This window comes from Pseudonaja textilis, chromosome 2, assembly GCF_049901715.1.
Source record: "Pseudonaja textilis isolate UNSWEBS1 chromosome 2, rPseTex1.2, whole genome shotgun sequence".
Taxonomy (NCBI): Eukaryota; Metazoa; Chordata; class Lepidosauria; order Squamata; family Elapidae; genus Pseudonaja; species Pseudonaja textilis.
The window spans coordinates 73,523,750-73,548,932 of NC_141991.1; the positions used below are offsets into that span (position 1 = coordinate 73,523,750).

At 38.8% G+C, this 25,183-nt stretch overlaps 1 protein-coding gene across 4 annotated transcripts in view; it reads right to left on the reverse strand.

Moving 5' to 3' along the window:
• Nucleotides 1-25,183, reverse strand: part of LOC113433806 (neuropeptide Y receptor type 2-like) — a 62,098-nt gene that overhangs the window by 16,043 nt on the left and 20,872 nt on the right. Inside the window, exons 1-2 of one of the 4 annotated variants that reach the window (XM_087924289.1) lie at nt 3,495-3,913; nt 1,864-1,992 (exon numbers count right to left, since the gene is read on the reverse strand). The exons of 1 other annotated variant lie outside the window; for it this stretch is intronic. The gene's annotated coding sequence lies outside the window, so the exon portion shown is untranslated. Of the gene's footprint in view, nt 1-1,863; nt 1,993-3,494; nt 3,920-25,183 lie in introns of those variants that run through there. 2 more of the 4 variants (XM_087924290.1, XM_026696591.2) reach the window with 2 other exon arrangements.

Consider the following 25,183-nt stretch of genomic DNA (forward strand, 5'->3'; position numbering starts at 1 on the left):
TTCATCACCCTCCTAACTGTGAATGGTCACTAAAGAAGGAAGTGATCAAATAAGTATTATCTCCGTAAGAATGTTCCATACTTAGTATGAGCTGTTCTTTTTGTCCCATCTTATGGTGGTTCTTTAAATTAGCCTACGAGACTTTGCACTTCAATTAAGTGCATTGCCTCAGATGAGAATTGCTCATTAGATAAGCTCAGAGAATTAATAGTAGAATAGACTCTTCAAGGATGCCTTTTAAGCATACATGTTACCTTACAAGATCCACAAGAATTGGGAAGCACTACAGGTGAATAATTCCTGCTTGTTCAAACATCAGATCAAAGCAATAGTGAAATCTGGATGAGAAGCACAGTTCAGGTAATAAGAATTTGGAAAATGACAGTTGTATAAAACTTGCAAAGCTCTGAAGCCTTATTTTAAGTTTGCCTTTCCTGTTAACTTTTGTGCTAAATCTCTCAGTGCAGGAATGATAATTGGATTGGGAGAAGCTACCAGGCGTAATCGAGAGTACCGCCTGGTAGCTTCTCCCAATCCAATTATCATTTTTGGGCACAAGAGTGAATCTATGTGCCCAACGGAGAAAAGAGGTAGGTTCAAAGTCCTCATTTGAACAAGGAGCTCACTCAAGGGAAAGTTCTTGGGATTATAAAATGCCGCCAGAAGAGGGCAATCACAATACTCCCAGTAGTGTTATTTTGTTGAGGGTTCTAATAAAAATCATGTTTACATTTAGCATGTTTCAAAGAGAAAGAATACAGTACTGCTTTATCCCATATCCTTAGCATCCTGCTTTTGAAGTCCTAGCTGTTCGGCTATATCAATCTCCATGAATCCAAGACTTAAACAAAGGCAGATGTTAACTAGCGTGTGGAATGCTTTCTGACAAAGTAAGGAGATGCACAAAACTAGAAGTTAAGGAAACATGCTCCTGTGCCCAAGGATAAACGTTCAGTCCAACCCTTCTAACCAAAGACATTTTCTAGCCAAGCCAAGAGTCTTGTGATTAACATGAAAAACAAAAGCTTCAGACTTATGGGCCAAAAGCCAGCAGCACAAGGTGAAGCCTTCCAGCCTTGTCAAAGCAAACTAACCTGGATCTATCTGTCAAAAGATCAATCCCACTCAACAGGAGTCATTTCCTGAAATTGCATGACATCTGGCTTCATATTACAATTGTATTTATTTGATGGGAAGCACACAGGTTCACTGTAATAGGTGATTTGTTTTTGTTTTAATTCTGTGCCCTTGCAGGAAGGATGAATTTATTGAAGCAGTAGCCTTGTCCTGGATTAAGCCTTCAGGTGCTTACAATTAAGGAAATAAAAATGTAAACTGCAGCATGACAATACACAATTTGTGCAACAGCTTCACTAGCCCCCACTTATGACATTTCCACCTAGCCACCTTTTTCATTCCCCAAACTCTCTTACATCCATTCACAGTCTGCAAGTGTCTTCACCATTTCGGTTATTGCTACAATAAGGGATTGTCAAGGAACTTTTCCTCCAGATGACCAACAGAGAACACAAAAACTGACAGAGAGAGCCTTCTAGTTTCATCTCCATCTGATTTTGCAATTTATTACTAAAACAAAACCCCAGCCAGTGTGAGAGGGGATTCAAAGAGTACTCACTTTTTAAAGAAACTGATGAAGAAATGCAGGGAACAATATGGGATTTCAACTCCTGGAGGGAAAGCTAAGGAGGCAGGACAAAGGAGTATTCTTCCCAACAGTCTGAATCCTACCCTATATCGTCTGTCTGTCTGTCTGTCTGTCTGTCTGTCTGTCCATCTATCCCTCTGTCTCTCTCTCTCTCTCACACACACACACATATCTATCTAATTTTGAAAACTGCCTACCTCCCTCAGATTTGCAATGATCCTCTTGGGCTGCCACGGAGCTGAAAAATCATGGGTTCTGCTATCTGACGAGGATGATGGACTGTGATCCTGCTGGCACAGAGCCAATCCAGGAGCAGCATTTGTCTCCTGTGGAAAGAACAAAAAAGTTTCAGGACTAGGAAGACTAGACTAAGATGATCTCCCACTTAAAAGAAAAAGTAACAACTTCACAAAGAGAAGTTAGCAAGTTATCTAAGGGCAGCGTATACAATTTCATTTCCTCCAGCCCCCAAAAAGAAAAAAGATTTTAGACTAGGAAAGAGAATGCCACTGTGGTAGCTATTTCATGCTGGCTAAAGACACAGCTAGCCTTCAGGACTTTAGCCAAAACATACCGCAGGCATTTGTTTTAATTCCCAAATTGTGCAGATGGGGAGATGTAATGGGGAGGACATTTTCCCGGATGACTGCAAAGGTATCTAGCCAAGCTGTAGGAATTAACAGCAAGGAATCCTCTTTTGAAAGTCACCTCTAAACTGATCTTCCTGTGTGCGTTTGAGTTTTCTATCTAAAAAAAAAAAATCAAGCTGGGATATACATTTCTCCTTTTTCTAGGAGTAATCCAAGAGCTCAGCCTGCAGAGCACAAAAGAAGCAATAAGTTCGGATAGAGGCAGAGAAGAAATTGAATTCAGGAGTTACTAAAGTGCTAGGTATGCTGCTATATCTTCACCAAAAGTCACACCACATCTGATCAATCTAACTATCATACCGTGGGATTCCTTTATATATGAGGAAGCCTATTCTCAAAACTATCAGATGGTTCTAAATGTTCAAAAGCCAAACCACAGAGTTCATTCTGAGTCTGTGGGCTAGATTCCGAAGCAATTGGGCAAAAGAGCAAGTCAAAATATACAAAAAGACCAAAGCAAGCAAGAAAGATAGACTTTGGTTCTACATATCTAGCCTTTGTGGACCAAGTACCAAAGGGAGAGCAACACAGAGAAGAAACCAACAGTTTTCCAAAAGTAAAAATGATGGAGAGAATTCCCCAAGATTTTTCTCCTAGGAAAACATCCAGGGAACAAAAGGAACTAGGAACATTAACCGATCTGTACATTTTACCTTAGCTCCCTTCTTCCCAATCTCCGCCTCACGATGCAAACATTTTGCCATTCCTAGGATGATTGTTTATAGCACGTGCAGTCTTGCTTTACCACTGGATTTTAATGGCAGGCAATATTTTCCAATAAACAAAGATGGTGAGTTGCATCATTGCCCATGACTTGAATGCTGATTCCTCTATTGCCTCCCTGTAGTATTTCCCAAACTGCAAAGCCTATTTGATCAGAGATGTCAATGAAATAAAAGAAATAACTCTACGTATGGCATAGGAAGCTGCATGCTTCCGTCTTACGTCCTGCACCTCTCTTAAAAACAAAAACTACAATCACCTGCCAAAAATTAGCAGCAAAAGAAGGAAGTTTTATGGATGATAGCAGCTTCAACACATTCATCTGCATGGTATGAAATAAGCTCTTCTCCTCCCCTAAAACCTTGAAGGTTTCCACTAAATAAAAAGCATCCTCCATCTCATTCCCTTCCAACTTCCTTGGCTGGAAAAATGCGTTCAAAAAAAAGCCCACTTACCTGGAGTTACTGTTTCATTGCAGTATCTGACCCAGCTCCTTGTTCTTAGATTTCCATTCTTTTTCCACTCTGCAGAATCTTGTGGTGAGCCCAAGGCAGGGGGGTCTCCTTCAAAGTTTTCTCTTTTAGAGAAAACCTCCCTCTTCTGCCCCTCTAAATGACAGAAGTGGACTTTTCCCTGACAGCTGTCCTGTTTGTATAAAGCTGATGGACCAAGCCCTTCAACGGGATGTCACTGGTAATCTCTATCCCATAAAGCTGGATGTTCTGTCAGACTCTGCCTGAGTGAAAGCAAGACAGAAGGAAGCGTGTTTAGCAACACAGAGAGAGAGAGAGAGAGAGAGAGAGAGAGCAGGAGGTGGGGGGAGAGAAAGAGAGAGAAGCAGTGGCTGCTGTTCATGCATTGTTCAACCACTGCAGGGCTTGTTACATTGCTGAAACATCCTGTGGTGATTAAAAAGATTAACTCCCTATGAAATATGGGTTGTGCTGGGGACTGGGGTGTGTGTGTGTGTGTCACCATGTGCATCTTCATTAGAGGAATGGAATTCAGCAGGCTAGTAGCATGCTCACCTCCAGGATTTTATTGCTTCATACTCCTCAGCAAATCCTCTCCTTCTATTCTTATTCATGCCTTCCCTTTTCCAAATGCAGATGTTTGATATTAGGTCTTATTCTCTCCTACATTCATCTGCAAACAACTTGCTTAATACTGCTTTCTGCATATGCCCTCCCCATAGATTTGTCTCCATCTTTGGACATGCATGGTGCTCCCCATATAAAGTTTTATACTTGATTACCACCCCTGGATCTATACTCCTGGATTGATTGATACCTTCCTTCCTTCCTTCCTTCCTTCCTTCCTTCCTTCCTTCCTTCCTTCCTTCCTTCCTTCCTTCCTTCCTTCCTTCCTTCCTTCCTCTCTACCAGGCTTTCTTCTATCACAATTACAGAAAACAAATCCCACTGTACTTTTGGGACCTACTTTCAGATAAACGTAAAGAGAACTGCGCTGCAAGCCAATGTCAGAAACCGGTGCACAGAATAATAGTTACAGAGGCAGTATCAAACACTACTATATTCTTTCTGCCCAAATCTGAAAAATAAACAGGGGGGAATTAGGCATCTCCAAGAGGCTGAGTTCATAAAGACAACACCACTTCCCCCTCAAAAAAGTACTTTCATATCCTAAGTCCATTCCTTCATATCTAGAGTTAGATTCTTTCCAGTTGCATTCAATTATACCCAAACTGAGGTGGTTTGGTGAGTGCAGTTTTTCCTCCTAGTAAAATGACAATAGTTTAAAAAGGGCCATTGGCATATCAGGTAAAGGGAAAATGGACAGGACTAGTCAGTTGCACAGGATATAGAAATATCTCAATCTTAGCAAGTTTTATTTTAAGAGGAATTTGAGTACAAATTATACAACAAAAATAGTGGGAAAAAAATCCAACATAGAATCATAAGGCTGGAAGGGACCTTGGAGGTCTTCTAGCCCAACCTCCCTGATTGAAGCAGGAGATCTTATACCATCCCAGACAAATGGCTCTCTAGCCTATTTTTGAAACTATCCAGTAATGGAGCATCCATAACTTGTTCTCACTCTCTGAAAATTTCTCCTTATTTCTATGTTGGATCTTTCTTTAATAAACTTACTTCTTGTCCTTCCCTCGAATAACAGAAGCCATTAAAAACAAAGCTATGACTAGTACTTGTGAATTTTGTGTGCTCTTAATTCGAAGAAATGTTGATTCCAAAGATGATCAAATAAGATTTTCAGCCCGTGCTTCAGCCTGAAACCATGGCTGAACATTCAATACCAAATCCACCAGTGCTACTCCAAGCGGAATCCTCGCATCTTGCAAGGTACAAGTATCAAAATAAGCAAAGCTGAAGTGGGTTTTTAAACCCATTGATTTTCTGGTTCCAAGTGGAGTCTCTTAAGAAGCATTCCAGATGGTTGGGGGGAAAAAGAAAAAGGAAAGCAGCTGCATGTTCAGAATTCAGCCCTTCATTCTGGCACATTAGCATCCCTTTTCAAATCACCTGCAGCTTCCAGCCATTCAGCAAATGAGCATATTCAGGAGAAGTAATCAAGCGTAACTTCATTGGTTAATGTACTAAGCGAGCTGTACTCAGAGATCTCCAGGGAGTACTTGAGCAACGTATATGGATATATGAGGTCTCTAAATGAAACCTTGAGATGCTTTCTCATTGGTTCAAGATATTCTTACAGACCAGTATCTAGCACAGGAATACAAGAAAGGAAATATACTTTTTCTATGACTCACCTGGATTGTGCACCACACTATTAATGTTCTGTTCCTCTGCATATGGCTGGCAATAAGCATATTTCTAAGAATAACTGAATGTTTTGGTACGTTGAGTGAAGAACATATTTGAACATTAGTTCTAGCTTGAGATATTTGTCAAGGACACATATTTTAAGATCCTAAGTTGACCTAGGAACCTACTTTCCCCCGGGAGGGGAATCAGTCAAAATAAGCATTGTGATGGGATCATATAAACATTGCCTTTTGGACTTACTTCCTGACATTAGATGCACATACAAAAGTAGGGGCTTTGTATTGTGATATCATGACATATGATGCATTGTTTGGGCTCACTCAGACATCCAGAGATATGTATCTATGGAGATTCTCAATCATGCAAGTCATGGTTGTCCTAAAAGTGCTTTTTCCAAACATTTTACTTCTCAGCCAAGAGGCTTCTTCAGAATAACTGAAGAAACTTCTTGGAGATTAATACTGTATATACTCTATAGATACACATGTGAAGTTCATGTGATTATGGGGCAAGTTGTAATCTTAAATAATGACTGTATTCTGGTATGAAATAGAAGTGTAATGAAACAGGGAAAATCTTGATAAAAATACTACTGCGTTTAGTATATTTGCCAATGAAAAATAGCCAGCAAGGTCCAACCTAGTCACTTTTGACTTCTAAAAAAGGAAGGAACTGATGAAAAGAGGCCAGATCATTCCATAATGCCAGCAGTTATTTAAAACCACAATAATTGTGACTCAGTGGAATGTATTCCACATTGTAAGAAAAAGTTACCCAAGTCCAACTTGCCAACATAGTTTTCTAATATCCAGGAAGCTATAAAAATTAAGGATGCAGGGTTTTTTAGGAAATAGAAAACACAAAAGGAAGAAGCAAAACAAAAAGAGTGTGAACTTTTAAAAACGTATTTCCACATGATTGGGATAATCCCACGTGATTGGGGGCCACCCAGAGTTGGTTAGAAGATGGACAGCCACATAAATGTTTTAAATACATAAATAAAATAAATATTCAGCCTAGAAAACTGGGCAATTAAGCAACTTGGCTGATAAATGAGAAAAAATAATAAAAGGGCAAGGAAGATGCAGAGATTATTGATTTTATTGATCAAGTTCTTTACAGTTCTTTACATATAATAGACAATATAGGACAGGCATCTGTACCAAAATTAACTTTCTCAGGCAACCAGAGAATTAGAATACCTAAAGCAAATTGGGGTAACTAGAAAATATTCAATATTTTGAGAAACTATACAGGAAATGAATCACTAGGTATTGATAGCATTTACTATATCTGATCAAGTATGCCATTATTTCCTTGTGAAATATGTAGTTTTGCCCTCAAATCAGGTTTGTGCCAAAAGACAAGAAACAACTGATGTGGTATCAATTTTTAAACAAGATTTAGGAAATTATAAGCCACTCAGTTTAACATCTGGTTCATGAAAAATTGGTGGAAATGGTAATCAAAAGGGAAAAAATAAAGATACAGAGAAAGAAGTCTTGTTGTTAGAACATGAGAATGTATTAGGTAAAGGCATGTCACATCTAAGCAACTGAGAAATGGTTTCTAAAGTGCCAACAGGTGAAAAGAGAAGGACAGGGAAGGGAAGGGAAGGGGAGGGGAGGGGAGGGGAGGGGAGAGAAGAAGAGGGGAAGGGACAGGACAAGACAAGATAAAAGACAAGTTATGATAAGATAAAAAATAACACACATGCATATATATATATAATATTAGATAGAATATAGATAGAACATTAACATAATATTAACATTATATCCTTGAATTTTCAATAGAACTTTTGACAAATTCCTCATCAAATGCTTTTGAGTAAATTTAGTGGCCATGGGATAAGAAGACATGCCCTTTTAGGTATTGCCAGTAGATTAAAAGCAGAAAATAAAAACTAGAGTCCCTTAAGGAAGTGCATGGGAACAGGTGCTTTTAAACATTTTCTTACCAGATCTTTCTTTAAGGTAACTAATGTCACTGCCACGTTCATTGAAGAGAACAGCTACAGAGAGTCTTCAATTTACCAATGCAGTTGGGACCAGGGTTTCTGTTGCTAAGCAAAGTAGTTGTTGTGCGAGTTGTGCCCAAGCTTTTTGCCATGGTTGTTAAGCAAAACACTGCAATTGTTAAGTGATCACACAGTCGTTAAATGAATCCAGCTTCCCCGTTGACTTTGCTTGTCAGAAGCCAGCTGGGAAGGTTCTAAACTGCGATCACAAAAGTGATTGCAAAGTCCAAGGAGTTATTATTTAAGTGTGGGGAATCAGGATCAACCAACTGTAAATGGGTTTCAGTTTAAACATAAGTCAAGTCACACTGGAGCATGAAACCTCTGACTTCACAAATATATATACAGGGTTTGAGCTGCCTGTGACTAACCAGGAAGAAGATCTTGAAGGCTTGGTTGATAGCAAATAAATATATTACTGTAACTCAATGTGAATTGAGCTGCGAAAAGGCAAATTCCATGTTAAGGATCATTGGAAAGGGACTGGAAGTAAAATTGCCAAAACGGTATTGTTCCTATGCCAGTCTGTGTCTTATTCATATGTGGAAAACTGTACAGTTTTGGTGGCTAGATTGAAAAAGGATATAATAAAATGCTATTCTCCAAAGCACCTGAGGGCAGGAGAAGAAGCAATGGGTGGAACTAATTAAGGAGAGAAGCAGCTTAGAACAATTTGTCTCCAGAAGTTGTGAATGCTCCAACACTGGAAGTTTTTAAACAGATATTGGATAACCATTTGAAGTGGTGTAGGGTTTCCTGCCTAGGCAGGGGGTTGGACTAGAAGACCTCCAAGGTCCCTTCCAACTCTGTCATTCTTTTCTAAAGAAATAAGAGAGTGATTAAAATAATCAGCGACTGTGACACAATTTCCTTGAATTTATATGGCTTTTTAGATTGGATAAAAGATGGAGGTGACATGACTGAAGTCAATTCTATATTGACAGATTTTCCAAAGGTCACCAGACTTGATACCACTATCACCTCAGGAGGCTGGCTACCAGTAGTGGGATTCAAAAAATTTTACTACCTGTTCTGTGGGCATGGCTTGGTGGGCGTGGCAGGGGAAGGATACTGTAAAATCTCCAGTCAGAGGTGGTATTTGCCGGTTCTCCGAACTACTCAAATCCGCTACTGGTTCTCCAGAACTGATCAGAACCTGCTGAATACCACCTCTGCTGGCTACTCCATAAAGAAGGGAGGGCACCACAGAAAAGCCCAGCTTCCAGGCCCTCAATGTGGATGGCGAATTGCAGTTAGATGTCGTGTGGCTGAAATGGCTTTTATCCACCAGCACATGAGCAACTGTATTTTGAACCAATCACATTTCTAAGTGCTCTTCAAGGATAATAGCAATAGCACTTAAGCTTATATACCACTTCACAGTGCTTTACAGCCCTCTCCAAGTGGTTTACCGAGTCAACATATTGCCCCTAACAATCTGGGTCTTCATTTAACCCACCTCGGAAGGATGGAAGGCTGAGTCAACCTTGAGCCTGGTGAGATTTGAAGTCCCTATAGAGTGCATTGTGGCAGTCTGTTCTGGTGAAATGATGTCATGCCTTGTGATTGCCAGGTGTCTCACTCAGATAGAGCCAAGACTGGTGAAACCAACCAAAGGAGAGTGAAGGTTCTGGTCATGGCCTCCACCTAACCTACCCACAGTAACATGAGTCCAGAACAGTGTTTTCAATCTCAGGAATGTTACAATGTGTGGATTCCCCAAATCCCCCAGACAGCATGGTTAAGCAGTGGTTCAGAAGCACACTCAAGTCACAAGTCTATTCTTTCAGGGGATGTGTAGAACCATCCAGAATAACTACTGGAGTAGGCAGAGAACCAGATGGCCTCTGGACAAACAACAATTCCCTCTTGTTCTTATGACAGTAGCTGAGGGAACCAACAATCTGGAAATCTGGCACTTATATTCTCTATTATACTAAAATCAACCTGAGGTTAGCTTCTTAAAAGAATTATCAGCTTAAATCTTAACACTGTCCAAACTGAATATTTTCAAAGATTATTTTTATCAACTATTTTGAACTCTCTGTAGGATACCTAGAATAATTGGCAAGCGGGAAGCTTTGGAAATTGATACGATAAATCTATTTATTGATTTATCTGTAATCATCCTTGTGCCCCAAAATATGCAGTTATTGTGGATCACATCATTCTACTTTGTGGATGACATCATTTTATTGCAGATGATGCAAATGCTATGCAAGCCAAATCCAAAGCTATTTATCTGCAGCATCAAAATTAATACATGAAAGATGCAAAACCCTTCACCGTGAACCCCACTTGCAAGAACAAAATAACTTCCCCCAAGGGAGCTTGAGACAGCAAGAAATTAAAGAGATTAAAATATGGGAAAGAGTGTTAATTTTGGGGCTGTGGCAATGTTGCAATACAAAAAATAATTTATTTTGACATCTTGGCTGTCAGCATAGTTAATCCAGAGACTTCTGTCATATGCCATATACCCTTGACATTAATCCTCCCTCTTCTCTCACAGTTAACACAAGTCCCGGTGGAGAGTTTATCCCCTAAAGATTAGCTGCTGGAAGAAGGGACAAATTTGGAATTTACTGTACAACAAACAACTAATATTATTTTGCAGACTCTGAGTTGCTTAATCAAAGGGGCAGACAGAGTTTCTACCTCTCCCACAGCAAAATAAGGTCAAGGAGCCTGAGAGATTGAGCCATCCCCATGGGGCCTGAATGGAACACAAACTCCACCATGATCACAGCCTATCCAGAAAAGCCTTCAGGAAAAAGGACAAGTGTTTCCCAATCGAGTTAAACCTTGTCATTTATGTGCAGAAGACCACAGGCCATTAGCCCAGCAAATTAAAGAAACCCAGCTTAGGAATACAAGAGTAAAACAATTGGAGAAGGAACCTTCTCCATCGTTGCCTGAAGGACCAGAAACCTGCTCAAATTTCAGCGCTACTTTTTTTGTTATTTGCAGAAAGAAAAGGAGCAGCAGAAGCACCACATATCATAATCTTGCTGTGCTGCAATACTAGATCATTAGAAAGCCCTGATTAGCCCTTGGGATACTCAACTTCCCTTAACACAGCTCATAAAAGTTAGATTCATGATCATCGGATTATTTCAGCAGTACGCACTAAACTCCTCAAGTCACACCTTGTGAGAGTGATAATGCAAATGAATCGGTGCAATGCACTCACTCAGAATATATATCATATCACATGACCCTGCCAGCTCTGATTATACTTCATTCCAGTGGTGGGGTTCAAATAATTCAGTTCTCCAAACTGCTCAGAAAGTTAACAACCGGTTCTCCCAAAGTGGTGCGAACCGGTTGAATCCCACCACTGCTTAATTCTCTTGGTGTCTCATGAAGATCAAGATGTTGAGTTTCCCAGATCAGATTCGGAGAACTAGAACTTCAAGGTATCATATGTCATATGCTCAAAATCTAGAGTCAGTTCCACCCAGCACTATGTCCTCAAAATATCATCTTCATCATTTTAGCCATTGTCTATCCACTGCAGGATGAAGGCCTCTTCTGCGTGTTTCCAACCAATATGGTCTTGAGCTTTCTTTTGCCGGTTGGGCCCGCAATACTTACTAATGGTATTCATCCATCTGTTTTAGTTATCTTTTGTGGATGCTTCTTATCAAGTGGGATCTGTTCTATGACTGCCTTGGTCCACCTGCCATCAGTTCTTCTTGCTATGTGACCTGCCCATTTCCATTTCAATCCTTTTACACTCTTGATGATACCATCTCCTTTCATTTGTGGGGCATATTAAGCAAAGGAATAGAAATTGAGCTAGGGATTTGAAATGCCTTTAGAGCAAGACACTGCAAGAATTCTGCAGCAATACATTTTTATTATTATCTTCTTCTCAAAACCACTGTTCCAGGAAACTGGTGTAAAATGATCACAAGGGACTTTTTAAAGTTTGCAATACTCTTCTGAAGTTAACTTACCCAACAATAACTTTATGCTAGGCAAAGAAGTTATTTTCCAAGGCCTTTTATAACTTGATGCTTTAGAAATAATTTTAAGCTGAATGCTACTTCATGCTGCTGCTTTTTCCTATATTCTTGTTATTAAATTGATATTTAATTCACTCAAGTCACTTTGAAAGACAACATGTGCATTTTGTCATTCAGAATAAGGCTGTGTCATTAACCAACATGGAAGGGGAAGACAGAGACAGCATTTGTGGATCTTATGAAAGCCAAACATATTCAATCTTTCCCCCTACCTTTTCAGAACTATAGACTGGTTCCTGTATTTCCCATAAAATGTCCCCTCTGAGGACATTCCCAAACTATGTGTTCATTCTTTCAGAAAGCCAGTTTCAGTTTTGCCAGGATACTACTGAACAAGCCACTTTGGCTAAAGCTCAAAAAATATATTGGGTATCTAAACAGCTACATACAGATTCTATCTGACATATGTAATCTATGTCATTTAAATTGCACTAAATTATCACTTTCTTACCAAGCATATCGTACTTGGAAGAAACTAGCAAGTTGTCAAAACATCATAATCTGATCATAAGTCATAACCAGCTTTTTAGATGGATAAGAGTCCCATTCCTTATAAACCCCTACATATCCCCTACAAACAATCCAAGATGGAGGCTGGGATAATATTAGTCTAGCTTCTGCTGTTGTGGATTCTACAGGTTTTTGCTTCCTCACTTCACACAGGAGCTTTGCGAAATGTCCATCTCTTTTGCCTCTTTTATACTGGAGAGTAATTATGACTGAGTAATATATTCCTTCTCTTGCTGAAAATGCTAGCCATTTCTGATGTTTTGAATTGTTTTTATGAACCCCAGAAATACCTATGCCATGAGTAAATCAGAAGTAGAATTCTAGTTCTGTCTCTTGACTAGTAGAAATGAACTAGGGGACTTATAAAACTAGAAAAAAATTGGCAACCAATCTCACCTTTGAAGTCTGAAAGGCAGTTTATTGACTAATGTAAAAAGTCAAAGCCAGCCTGCTCTCCCATCCCAGCCTCCCAAAGTCTCATTAGAATTCTGGTCAGCAAAATATTGACATTGCTTGAAGTGCAGAACATTCATTCTTATAATTCCTTGAGCCCACTACCCTGTTTTCTTTTAACATGCTGTATTCTGATTATTTTATTTTTATTTTATTTATTTGTCAATTGTTTACGAGATAAGTAAAAGTGTATACATAATTATGAATACATGAAATGAGTACATATAAGAAAAATAAAAGAAAAATAAAAGAAACAATAGGACAGGGACGGTAGGCACGTTGGTGCGCTTATGCACGCCCCCTACAGACCTCTTAGGAAAGGGGTGAGGTCAATAGTAGACAGTCTAAGGTTAAAGTTTTTGGGGTTTGGGGAAGAAACTACAGAGTCGGGTAGAGTATTCCAGACATTGACCACTCTGTTGCTAAAGTCGTATTTCCTGCAGTCAAGCTTGGTGCGGTTAACCTTGAGTTTGTATCTGTTGTGTGTTCTTGTGTTGTTATGGTTGAAGCTGAAGTATTCATTGACAGGTAGGACATTGCAATGTATGATTTTATATACCATGCTTAAATCAGACCGAAGGCGGCGTAATTCAAGGTTTTCTAGTTCTAGAATTTCAAGTCTGGTGGCATAAGGTATTCTAGCAGTAGAGGAGTGGAGAACTCTTCTTGTGAAATATTTCTGGACTTTCTCAATTGTGCTAATATCAGATACGTAATGTGGGTTCCAGACTGATGAGCTGTATTCGAGTATTGGTCTAGCAAATGTTTTGTATGCTCTAGTTAGTAGTGTGATATTACCAGAGAAAAAGCTACGTAAGATTAGGTTAACAACTCTTAATGCCTTTTTGGCTATGTAGTTGCAGTGGGCACTAGCACTTAGATCATTAGAGGTGAGTATTCCAAGGTCCTTTACAGAGCTTGGATCATCAACTAAGATCTTGACTATTCAGCTTGTATTTTATTTTCGGATTTTTTTTGCCAATATGTAAGACAGAGCATTTATTTGTTGAGATTTGAAGTTGCCATTTGTTTGACCATTCTGATACATAGTCAAGATCTTTTGAAGGGTAGCAGTATTGTCTGTGGTATTGAACAGCTTTACATCATCAGCGAAAAGAACGCAGTTGCTCTTAATATGATCACAGAGGTCATTTATGTAGAGTATGAAGAGAGTTGGTCCTAGAACACTGCCTTGGGGACACCACTATTGACAGGTACAGAATTTGATAGGACACTCCCAATTTTGACCATTTGTTGTCTGTTTGACAGGAATGCTTCTATCCAGTTATGCAGTTGTCCAGAGATACCATAGGATTTTATTTTTAGTAGTAGTTTGTCATGTACCACTGAATCAAAGGCTTTACAGAAGTCTATGTAGATTGCATCTATTGTTTTGCCCTGATCAAGTTGTGTAGTCCATATGTTTTTGCAGTGTAAGAGTTGCAGATTACAGGATAGCTTTTTTCTGAAACCAAATTGTTTATTGGAGAGTAGGTTGTTTGTCTCTAAGTGGAGGATGATGGATTGGTTAATAATTGATTCCATGACTTTACAGGTGACGCAGCATAAGGAGATTGGTCTGTAATTTTCAACTAGGCAAGGGTCTCCCTTTTTGAAGATGGGGATGACTGTGGCTTGTGACCATAGGTTAGGCAAGGAACTGGTCCTGAAAGATTAATGAATGCAAGGTTTCATTAAAAGCAGTAGAGTGTTGGTTCTCCTTAAAAACTACCAGATCAATTCTATCATCAAGTTCTTTTCATTACAGCCAAAGTTGAAGATAACACAAAACACACTTGATCCTCCTACAAACCAATAGGCAAATACTGCTCCTCTGCACTAAGTCATCACTTGAGAAAGTGGTACAGTAAGTCTCAACTTGCAGCCACCTTGTGGTGAGAAAAATGTCTGTGGAATTAATTTTATGTTAGAACTAAGCTAAAAATTTAGATTTATATAACAGAATAACAGAGTTGGAAGGGACCTTGGAGGCCTTCTAGTCCAACCCCCCACCCAAGCAGAAAACTCTATAGCATTTCAGACACATGGCTATCCAATCTCTTCTTAAAGGCCTCCAGATGGAGCACCCATAACTTCTGAAGGTAAGACATTCCACTGGTTTATTGTTCTCACTGTCAGGAAATTTCTCCTTAGTTCTTCTCTCCTTGGATAGTTTCCAACCATTGCTTCTTGTCTTGCCCTCTGGTGCTTGGGAAAATAGCATAACCCACTGGTTAATTGTTCTCACTTTGTTCACAATTGTTCCAATCTTCTATGTGAAATTAAGGAACTGGCAACAAAAGATCAAACCTGGGTGGTAATTCTATTTTTTATTTATTTATTTGATTTGTCAATCACTTTCAAGATAAAAGGTAAAAGTATTAACATGAGTAAGAATACAGGAAATAGGCACGATTAAATGGGGACAATAGGACAGGGACGGTAGGCACGATGGTGCACTTATGCATGCCCCTTACAGACCTCTTAGGAATAGGGTGAGGTCAATAGTGGATAGTTTAAGGTTAATAGTGGATAGTTTAAGGTTAAAGGAGTGGGGGTTACAGGATGCAACAACAGAGTCAGGGAGTGCATTTCAGGCACTCCCTGACTCTACACAATTCTGATAGAAAATATGACAAAAGTGTCCCCAACATTCAGGGGAAACCACAGGTAACATTGAGGTGGGGAGGGCAACAGAGGACTTATGCCACAATCTTTTTAACAATGATACTTCAACTCCCCAGTGGCCAAAAAGTGAAAAAGTGTCAGCAGTGAGTTTTTGAAACAATTGCTGCCTTGTCCTAAAATAGCCTAGATGAAGTATCGCTTCATAAAACTCTAGGAGCAGACTGGGCCAACCTTAACATATCTAAGAATGATTTTTCTCCTCATTTCCTTCCTCCCACCACCAAATGTTGTTCAAATTTAACTCAATTTCATAATCATGAATTGAGCATCTTACTTCAGCATGTGAAGGTAGAAGATCTCAATTATGTTCTTCTGATCCAAATTACTAAACTTTCAGGCAGAAGACACATAGTACCATAAAAGTTTTTAACCATCTGGATATCTCTTGGAAAAATAACTTGGCTAACACCTGCAAAGTCTCCCAAAATACTACAGGGGTCTTTCTGACTGTTTAATTTTCATAGGTTGAAGAATAAACAATAAGTCACTTTTTTTAGAGTTTAGTAAAAGCAATGGTAACTTGGGGAGGAAATGACCATATCATCTTAGAGATGGATAAATTAAAGCACAGATTTATATATACATGCTAGGGTTGAGGAGAGCAAATTTCATCAAGCTTAAAAAACTAGTATTTGGGATCCCATTGAAATCAATACTCAGATGAAGAGGAATGTTGGAAAATTGGAAACTTCACAAAGTTAAGATAAAATTGGGAACATGCAATGTCACATTATTTCAATGAGATTAAAGAACAAAGATTAAAAATTAGAACCAGTCAATTGAACTAAGATTCAAAAGAAATGTATAGAAGTAGAAGATGGATTTAATCATCAAAGAGCTGCATCAGAAAATACTAGCATATGCAAAAATAAAATAAGGGTAAAGAGTAAAAGAAGGAAAAACAAAAACAATATTTTCTAAGTTAATAGAAAAAGGAAGAAGTCAATTAGTAGGAGCAGATGTTGGAAAAATAAGTGATATTGGGCAGAGTTCTTTAACTCTTACTTTTATTCAGTCTTCTCCCTAAAGGACAGTTATGTTCAGGTGGACATAGGCAGAACAAATGGCAAAAGGACAACTCAAAATAAGAGATGTTTAAGTAGGTAACAGAATAAAATGTTTAAGAGTCTAGGACGAGATCAGTTTTATCTGAATTATTGGATGAATATTATTGCAGTTAGAAAGACATGATTTCAGGTTTGGTGGTATGGTTACTTATGGTATGATAAAATCAATTAATGTAATAATCCAGTATGGATTTATCAAGGATAAAGCAAGTCAAACCAACTTTGATCTCCTTTTGAAGGAGTAAACAATTTAGTTAACCATGGGAATGTGATAGGCATAGTATATTTAATTTACAGATTAAAGTCTCTCATGAGATTGCAGTTGAAAAAATGATGAAATGTGGACTGGACTACGTACTATTAGATTAATGCAATAATATCTAACAATGACTGTGTCAGACTGGGGGGAAGCATTGGATGACATACTAAAAGGTGCCATTCTAGGCCTTGCGCCATTCAACATATGTTTACATCACTTGTATCAAAAAGTTCAATAGACACAGTTTATTCAGCAACAAAATTATCATATTTTTGACTTTCTGGAATTCATTCCATTTATACAGAAAGCAAACAAATAAATTATCATGTTATTGGAGATGCAGTGAGAATAATATTTCATTTAAATACATTTTTGTGATAATGTAAAATGGTTACATTTCAGGAAGAAATTATTACATATATTAATTTGCCTTTGAAATAGGTTTTAAAATTTCAATATTTTCTGACATCCATTCTTTTGATTTATTTACTTAAATACATGAAAATTATAAGTGGACAATGAAAAGAGATTTCTGCATCCTTCTTATTGCTAAAGGAATTACTGTTCAACATTGGGAAGATAAATACATGACTCGTTCTCCCAATGGACTGAAGACATAATGTTCCTTGTGACTTATCAAAGTGTTACTTATAGATGTAAACTACGTTTATACGATTACACAACTCTATTTCATATATATGTGCATGAAATGTCTATATATATATATATATTTGTTTTGTTTGCTCTGCTTAAAGACAAAATAAAACATTACTTGGACATAGAATTAGAAAGCAAGATGATCACATCTGCAGTTGATAAAGAGATATGAGGGATAGCAAACATCTTACCGGACAGTATCAAGTTTCAAGATCTTGACAAGCTGCAATATTAGCTAAAGTTGAATAGCATGTTGAATTTCAAACAGCAAGATACAAAGTCTTACATTCAGATAGGAAAGAGCTAAGGGATCAGCATAGAAATAAAAGGGAGCCACACTGAGCAACAACACATAAAAAAGGCTGATGTCAGGCCCCAAACCAGGAATGGCCTATGGCAGCCCTTCCAAGCTAAGTTCTTTATTGTTTCACACCTATCGATAAAATCTTATCAGACTGAAGTCTCTACTATCTGCATCTAGAATATATCCTGTAAACTATTAGGTAGAGACTGTCTTCATCCTCTTTCACACATAATATCTGGGCTATATTGCCTCTTACTCCTCTGAAATGCACCCTTGTTCCTGGTCCACCTCCTCACTACATTTCATCACAGTTGGAGTATCTTGCTGGAACACAAACTGACTGTACCCTACTGATAATAGTGTGATACATGTGAAATACAGTTGGACAAAAGTTTAATGTCATGTTCAAAAGAAGAAGTCATTGATCCTCTTTGTGGACTGTTGGTCACACTGCACCTAGATTAACTGTTTCCCATTCTTTTATGAACATCATGGATAAACTGGAAAATGCCATGAGGAGAACAACAACCCAAATGAGAAATAACATGGGAGGAAAAAACCATACAAGGAACAGTTGGAGATATTGGGTATATTAAGACTGGAAAAGAGAAGATTTGGGGAGACATGATAGCTGTTTTCAAGTATCTGAAGGTCAGAATTGGTTCAAAGTTGATCCAAAACAAGAGCAAAGGGTTTCCATTATAAGGAAGTTGATTTCAAACAGATATCAAGACAAATTTCAGACAGTAATTGCTGCTCAATAATGGAACAGATTGTCTCAAGAAGTGGCAAACTCTCCCCTTGCTAGCTGGGTTTAAAGAGAAGCTGGATAATCAACTGTAATAAGGGATGCCTGCTCCAACCTGGACCTTTGGACTCTGGACTTTTCAACTCTTACCTTCTATGGCTCTACAACCACCTAAAGGGCTATGTTCCTTTGCCTATCTTTGCTTCCAACACAAGGGTTGTATTTAATTGCCATAAAGTATTTCATCTAAATTAGGTTGAACTACATGGCATTCAATAAGCAGAATAGGTAATCTTATTGTATGTGACATGTCTTGTGACAATATTTCTATTTTTCAGGGAATTTTCCACATTGCTTTTGTTAGCAAGACTTTCAGATCAGTTCAGAACAGCTCTGCCGATAGAAATCAAATTCCAGCACTGTGTGAGATGGAAATTTATTTAAAGCATCCCCTCCATTTTAAAACATCTGTTTGATTGTGTGCATTTATCACAAGTGTTTAGAACGTTGAATTCTTCAGAGTTACTCCAGAAAAGGAGAAATTACACCATATAATTCTGGTGAGCACACATAATAGCTAAATGCAATTAATTCACTGGTTCTAGCCAAAGTCTTAAGCAAATTGCCCACAGATGCAAAAAGTTGCTATTGTGATAGATTAGAATGATGTGGCAGGATCTTATGTATTGAAATGGCGTATGTGCTAACAATATATGAGCATTCAGCCTTTCCCCAGCCAGCAACCCTAGCTGTAAATGTTAAGCTGGCTGGGAATTCTTGGAGTTGCAATCCCATCACATTTGCAATGTGGGAGAAAAGCAGAAAAAAAATGTAGTAAAAGAAAAGGACTTGGATAGTTGCAATGAAATGAACAGGGAATGCCAATCTCTGTATTTATAGAAAATACCAAGTTGTTTGGTTTATCACAGAGGGAAGACTTCAGTTCTTTTACAGTTGACTTGAAGGGGTTTTTCTGTTAGTTGCCTTGTTAAAAGCACCTAAAAATTACAGAATTGGAGAACTCAATAGCTAATGAAGAAGGATGTTGGAAGGGAAAGGAACAACACAAAAGGAAAGAAAGGGAAAATCTAAACTGTATTGGAAGGAGAAAAATTATGAAAAAACTGGCCATATACAACAGTCATCCCAACCTTTTTGGCACCAGAGACCAGTTTCATGGAAGACAATTTTTCCCCAGACCAGGTGAAATGGTTTCAGTTTCACTCACTCACCTCCAGCTGTGAAGCCCAGTATCTGTCCGTGGCCCAGAGGTTGGGGACCCTGACATAGTATATAGCATTGAAAGATGGAAAGGCTTAACAACTTCCAAACCTATTATCTACTATCTGGGAATTGATTGAAGTCTATTACTATGATCTACTTTGATGTTTTATAATCTACTTCTATGTAATATTTTAATATTGTGTATCATCTTAAGATCCTGAATCAGTACCAAGCATCCTATTGTCATCAAGCAGAGACAATGAAACAGACTTTAGCACAAGCCATCATGTCAATCTTGCTTTTCAATTACTATTCCCATTGGCACATGCATGCATGCTTAAACCACATATTCCAAAGGGATCTTTTTCTAAGCAGGTGATGGACTTTCCTAAACATCCTTAAACTGTGCTTAATTCCCATGTTTGACTCCATAGGAAGCTGTGTTTAGAACTTTCTAGATTTCAGCCTCTTTTATTGTTTTGACCTAGTGCTCTAGCTAGATTGTACTTATCACAACTGTAATTTATGGATACCTCTATTTCTTTACCCCCTTGCCCCTGTGCCAGGAGAGCAAGCATTCATAGATTTCCATGGCCAGGTCTCTGAGGACATGGCATGTTTTTTGGCACAATAGATTTTTAGAATGAGCTTTCTTTCATTGACTCCCTTTGATAGACTTTTTGTGATTCCACCTTTCTGAGTCACTCCCACCAAGTGCATCCATTGGTGGACCCGGGAAAGGAAATAGAACTTCTGGGATTCTGACCAAACAAAAATGGTATGTGTGAAATTGAGAAGAATTCTATTGGTCTTTCCCATCTAACAGATTAACAGAGTTGGAAGGGACCTTGTAGAACATCTAGTCCAACCCCACCTGCCCAAGCAGGAGACCCTACACCATTTCTGACAGATAGCAGTCCAGTCTCTTTTTGAAAACTTCCAGTGATGAAGCCCCCACAATTTCTGAAGCTGTTTCATTGGTTGATTGTTCTGTCAGAAAATTTCTCCTTATTTCCAGGTTGTCTCTTCTTCAGAGGGCCAGTCTGCTGCCAAGTGCCTTCCTAACTGTTTTTCTTTTCCTGTTTTGAGAGGGGTGGGGTTGAAGGTTTTCGTTATCTCTTGGGGATCTTCTCTCTCTTATCCTTATTGGCTACTCTTGGTATTGTTTATTGCTTATCAACAGGCATTCTTTAGAACGTCTCTTTCGTTTTCCTCACCTCCAACTGTGGCGCCAATGTGCAACCATGGTTACAAATACTGAGAAAATTGCCTGGCTTCCAAATTGCCAGCACGCCTTCCTTCATTTTCACAGATAGCTATTAAATACAATTATGGAATAAACTTCACAGCTGCACCTTAGAGCAATTGCTCAGAATTTTTTTGTTGTTGCTTTTTTTTTTTTTTGCAAAGCAAAATAGCTTAGAATGTGGTATTTGACTGAATTAGTTCCACTATTAGTCAGGGGGGAGGGAAAGAGCCCTGAAAAAGGAATGTTTCTGTGTACCCTCCCAGTTCTCCACATTTCAAAGTCTGGAGCAGTGAAACCATTTCATAGCCAAATTCAAAATTATTTGAGGGACTGGAGAACAGAAATGGTGCTTCATGGAAGTGTCCTTAGTTTTTGTTTTTCAACTTCATTTAGCCAGTGTTAATTGCTAATATTTTTTTCTCAGCTGACGTCACTATGTGGTATCTATATGATCCATTATATTATTTAAAACTATCAAGAGACTTCAGGAATCAACAGTCTTATACCCTGCTACTGTAAACTGAGCTATTTTAGCAAAATATTCTTGAAATGTCCTAACTCTGCTAGCCTCCATTTTTTCCTTTTCTCTCACTATTATTCAATACTCCAAAGAAGTATGTAACTTGGACCCTTGTGCTCTTATTTTTGCCTATAATACAATTCAGCAATGAAATATGTTGCCTCATTCAGTAGATATTCCATATACCTCATCTGTTGTAAAATCTTATAAAAGAAAATATTGGGCAAATATTCAGAGAAAATGCCTAAGGCGATAGAAATGGCTATGTCTTAAGAAAATAAAATAAGATTATCAGGTCCAATTGGCTCCTTTCAGTTCTATAATATTGCCTGTAGATCTCAAAGGCCTTTAACTGGAACATGTTTAACTGGGTCCTATGCAGTATAATCCATACTAGAAACTCATTTTCTGCAATGTACTGCAATTACCCAGGTTATCTGTAGGGATAATCAGCATAAAAAGGAAGACAGGAAATAATAGATTAGGATTTTTCTTCCTATTGCTATTGCTTCACATTAGTGAAGACGAGGAAAGATGTGGTATAGAACAGTTGTGTCCAATCTTGGCAACTTTAAGACTTGTGGACTTCAATTCCCCAGAATTCTGGGAGTTGAAGTCCACAAGTCTTAAAGTTGCCAAGGTTGGACACCCTTGGTATAGAAGATAGGAGAATCCTTCGTAGCATCAAAATAAGAAGCGCAAGAATGAAAAGCTAACTGAGAAGAGCTACTTAGTTACTCGCAGCTGTGATCTCCAAAGCTTCATGTTATAAACAGATTCTGAATTGCAGTACAGTAGATAAGCTGTCAGACAATGTAGCAATTTCTTGCATGAAGATCTGGTCCTGCTGCAGAGTATAAGAAATCATATCATTTAATTACCCCATCAGTTGGGATGCTAAAATCTTCTAAGCAAAAAAAGCACCTAAGCCATGGTGTTCTTTAGATGTCTGGGTAGAGTAAGAATGCACATTTAGTTGTCTCATGTTAGGAAATGCCCAGCCAGGGAGGGAGGAGGGATCAAGTGTGGAATTAGCTTACAATCATTGTGCAGCTGTAGGAGATCCAGGAGCTACCCCCTTCCCAACTTCACGGAACCTTATCTATCTGTTCACAAGGGAAGGCAAGCAGTCTGGAGAGATTTGTCTATTGCAGGTAGATTTGCAATAAAGTAGTCTACCTCAATGTCTATGGAGATTCTCAGTGATCCAGATCATAGTTGTCCCAAAGGCACTTTTCAAAAGGCAACTAGACTTTCTTTGTTTTTCAGGTCAGGTCAGAACTGAAGAAGCTTCTTGGATGAGAAGCAAAATGTCTTCAAGAAAAAAGCAAAGAAAGTCCAGTTGCATTCTGAAAAGCACCTTTGGGATAGCCTAATTCAACTCTTCATATGTTGGTTGATTGATTGAGCCTGATACCACCTTATAGAAAATTGTTTCTGTCCAGACAGGAGTTTCTCTGGATTCTATTCTTTGAAGACTAAATTGTACATCTAAATTGTATCAGAGCCTGACCCTTTCAGATCCTTCTGAAAGATTCTAATGTAAGAGTTTATTTTCTTTGTCCCATCAGCTTTCTCCTGGATCTCATGTTTAGTCTTCTGTTAAACAAATCAGTAGCAGGATCTTGTGAAAAGATAGGCCTTTTAGACAACCACAGAAAAATTTGAATCAAACTTGTTCTTTATAAGTCATTTGCCAAATTCCGTATCAGGATGGATATGCACAATGCTCCCATTGCTGCAATACAGGGTATCTGTTGTAATCTCAAACCACCTAAAGTACTGTTTCCAATCCTAACAGCTAAGAATTCTGGGAGGTGAAGTCCAAACATCTTAACGTCACATCTTAACCTCAAGGTTAAGGTTGAGAATCACTGACTTAAAGACTTTACAAAAATCAGATTTTCCATACTTCAAGAAACAGGATTTCCAACTCTTTAAATAATTATCTATAAGTGAGAACTTCAGTAGATATTCCATTAATAAGGGAATATCAAGCTTTTCAAAATGGAGATGTGCTAACCAGGAGTACGCTTCAAACATTTCAGCAACCAGTTGTTGGGTGTGCATGGCCATGGTGGGCATGGTCTAGTTGGCCTCTTGCACCACAGGGGGGGTTCACCCTCCCCAGGCTCTGGAGGCTATCCTTGAGCCTCTGAGAGGGCAAAAATGGCATCCCCAGCCTCCGGAGACCCTCCAGAGGCTGAGAATAGGCCCGTTTCTGGGAGGCTCATTTCTGGGAGGCTCATTTTCACCCTCCCCAGGCTCCAAAGGCTTTCCTCGAGCCTCCAGGAGGAGGAAAATGGCCTCCCCCGGGCTCCTGAGGACCTTCCAGCACCTCCGGGAGGACTGTTTTGTGCCCTCCCCAAACCTCCACATGGGCCCTGTACTTACCTGGCATCTAAAACAGGCCACATGGGGACTCCTGGGAGGGGAGGGGCATGGTGGGCGGGGCCAGCCAAGGGTGGGATTTACCGGTTCCCCTAACCAGCCATTAAAAATTATAAAATTAGCTACCAGTTCATCCGAAGCAGAGAGAACCGGTCTATTTCTGAAGTGTGTTATTATTTTCTTCAAGGTACTCATTTTGCTTTCTTATGGAGTTGCATTTCTAAAGTCTAAAGAATTAACTTTTTTTTTAATGCTTCCAACAAAGTGGAGATCTGCCTTGTATCTGCTGACTGAGATCTCAGTCATTTCCTTAAGATTAAAAGCTGACTTTATGATTCCCTGGTAACTTTTTGGACAGTAAAGTCAACTGCTCTATGCAACAGATCATGATGACACACTATAGAAAAACAGGAAGGCTGGCAGTAGGTTGTGCTGGCAGAAGACCTATCAGAATGAGAGTTACACATAAAATTGGGATGATTAGACATGAAGTGAGATTTGATGAGTCTTTCAGATGCAATGCTCAGGAAAGCTGCTTGATTGAGTAAGAGAGGATTATTTCTCCAAAAGCCTGGTTTCCTGGGCGTTTCTTGTTTTTATTTTTTTGAAAAGGAGCTTTAAGGACTTGCATCAACACTTGCTAATGAACAGGTGCCCTGTGAAAGGCTGGCCTTTGGGTGGCTATCATGGGACACTATCCAGCTAGAAAGCCATGGATTTCAAATATGAAAACTAGGGTGATGTACAGATTTATTCATTAAATGCAAGCAAAGAAGCTATTTTTAAAGAAGCACATTCTATTAATTTCCAATGTAGTCAGTCTTCAAAACTTTTGTTTCCCTGAATACATACAATGCAAATGTGTTCAAGGGATTTCTGGGTCTTCAAGACGCTGTTTATTCTGGGAGACTGCCTGGAGAAGTCCCTGCAATTTTCTTGGCAAGATTTCAGAAGTTTTGCCATTGCCTCTTCCCTAGGACTAAAAGAGTATGACTGGCCCAAGGTCACCTAGCTGGCTTTGTGACTAAGGCAGGATTAGAACTCACAGTCTCCTGATTTCTCACCCGATGCCTTAGTCACTACACCAAACTGGATTCAAAAACTCATTTGTAGATATGGCAATATACAATACCTGTTTTTTTTTTTCACAGTCCAAATTGTATCATTTATTGAAAAGGAGGGTTAGATGCAAATATCGATTTGATCTTCTGGGGAAGACAATTTCCTATAACGTAAGGAAGGAAATCTGGAGTCCCTGCCA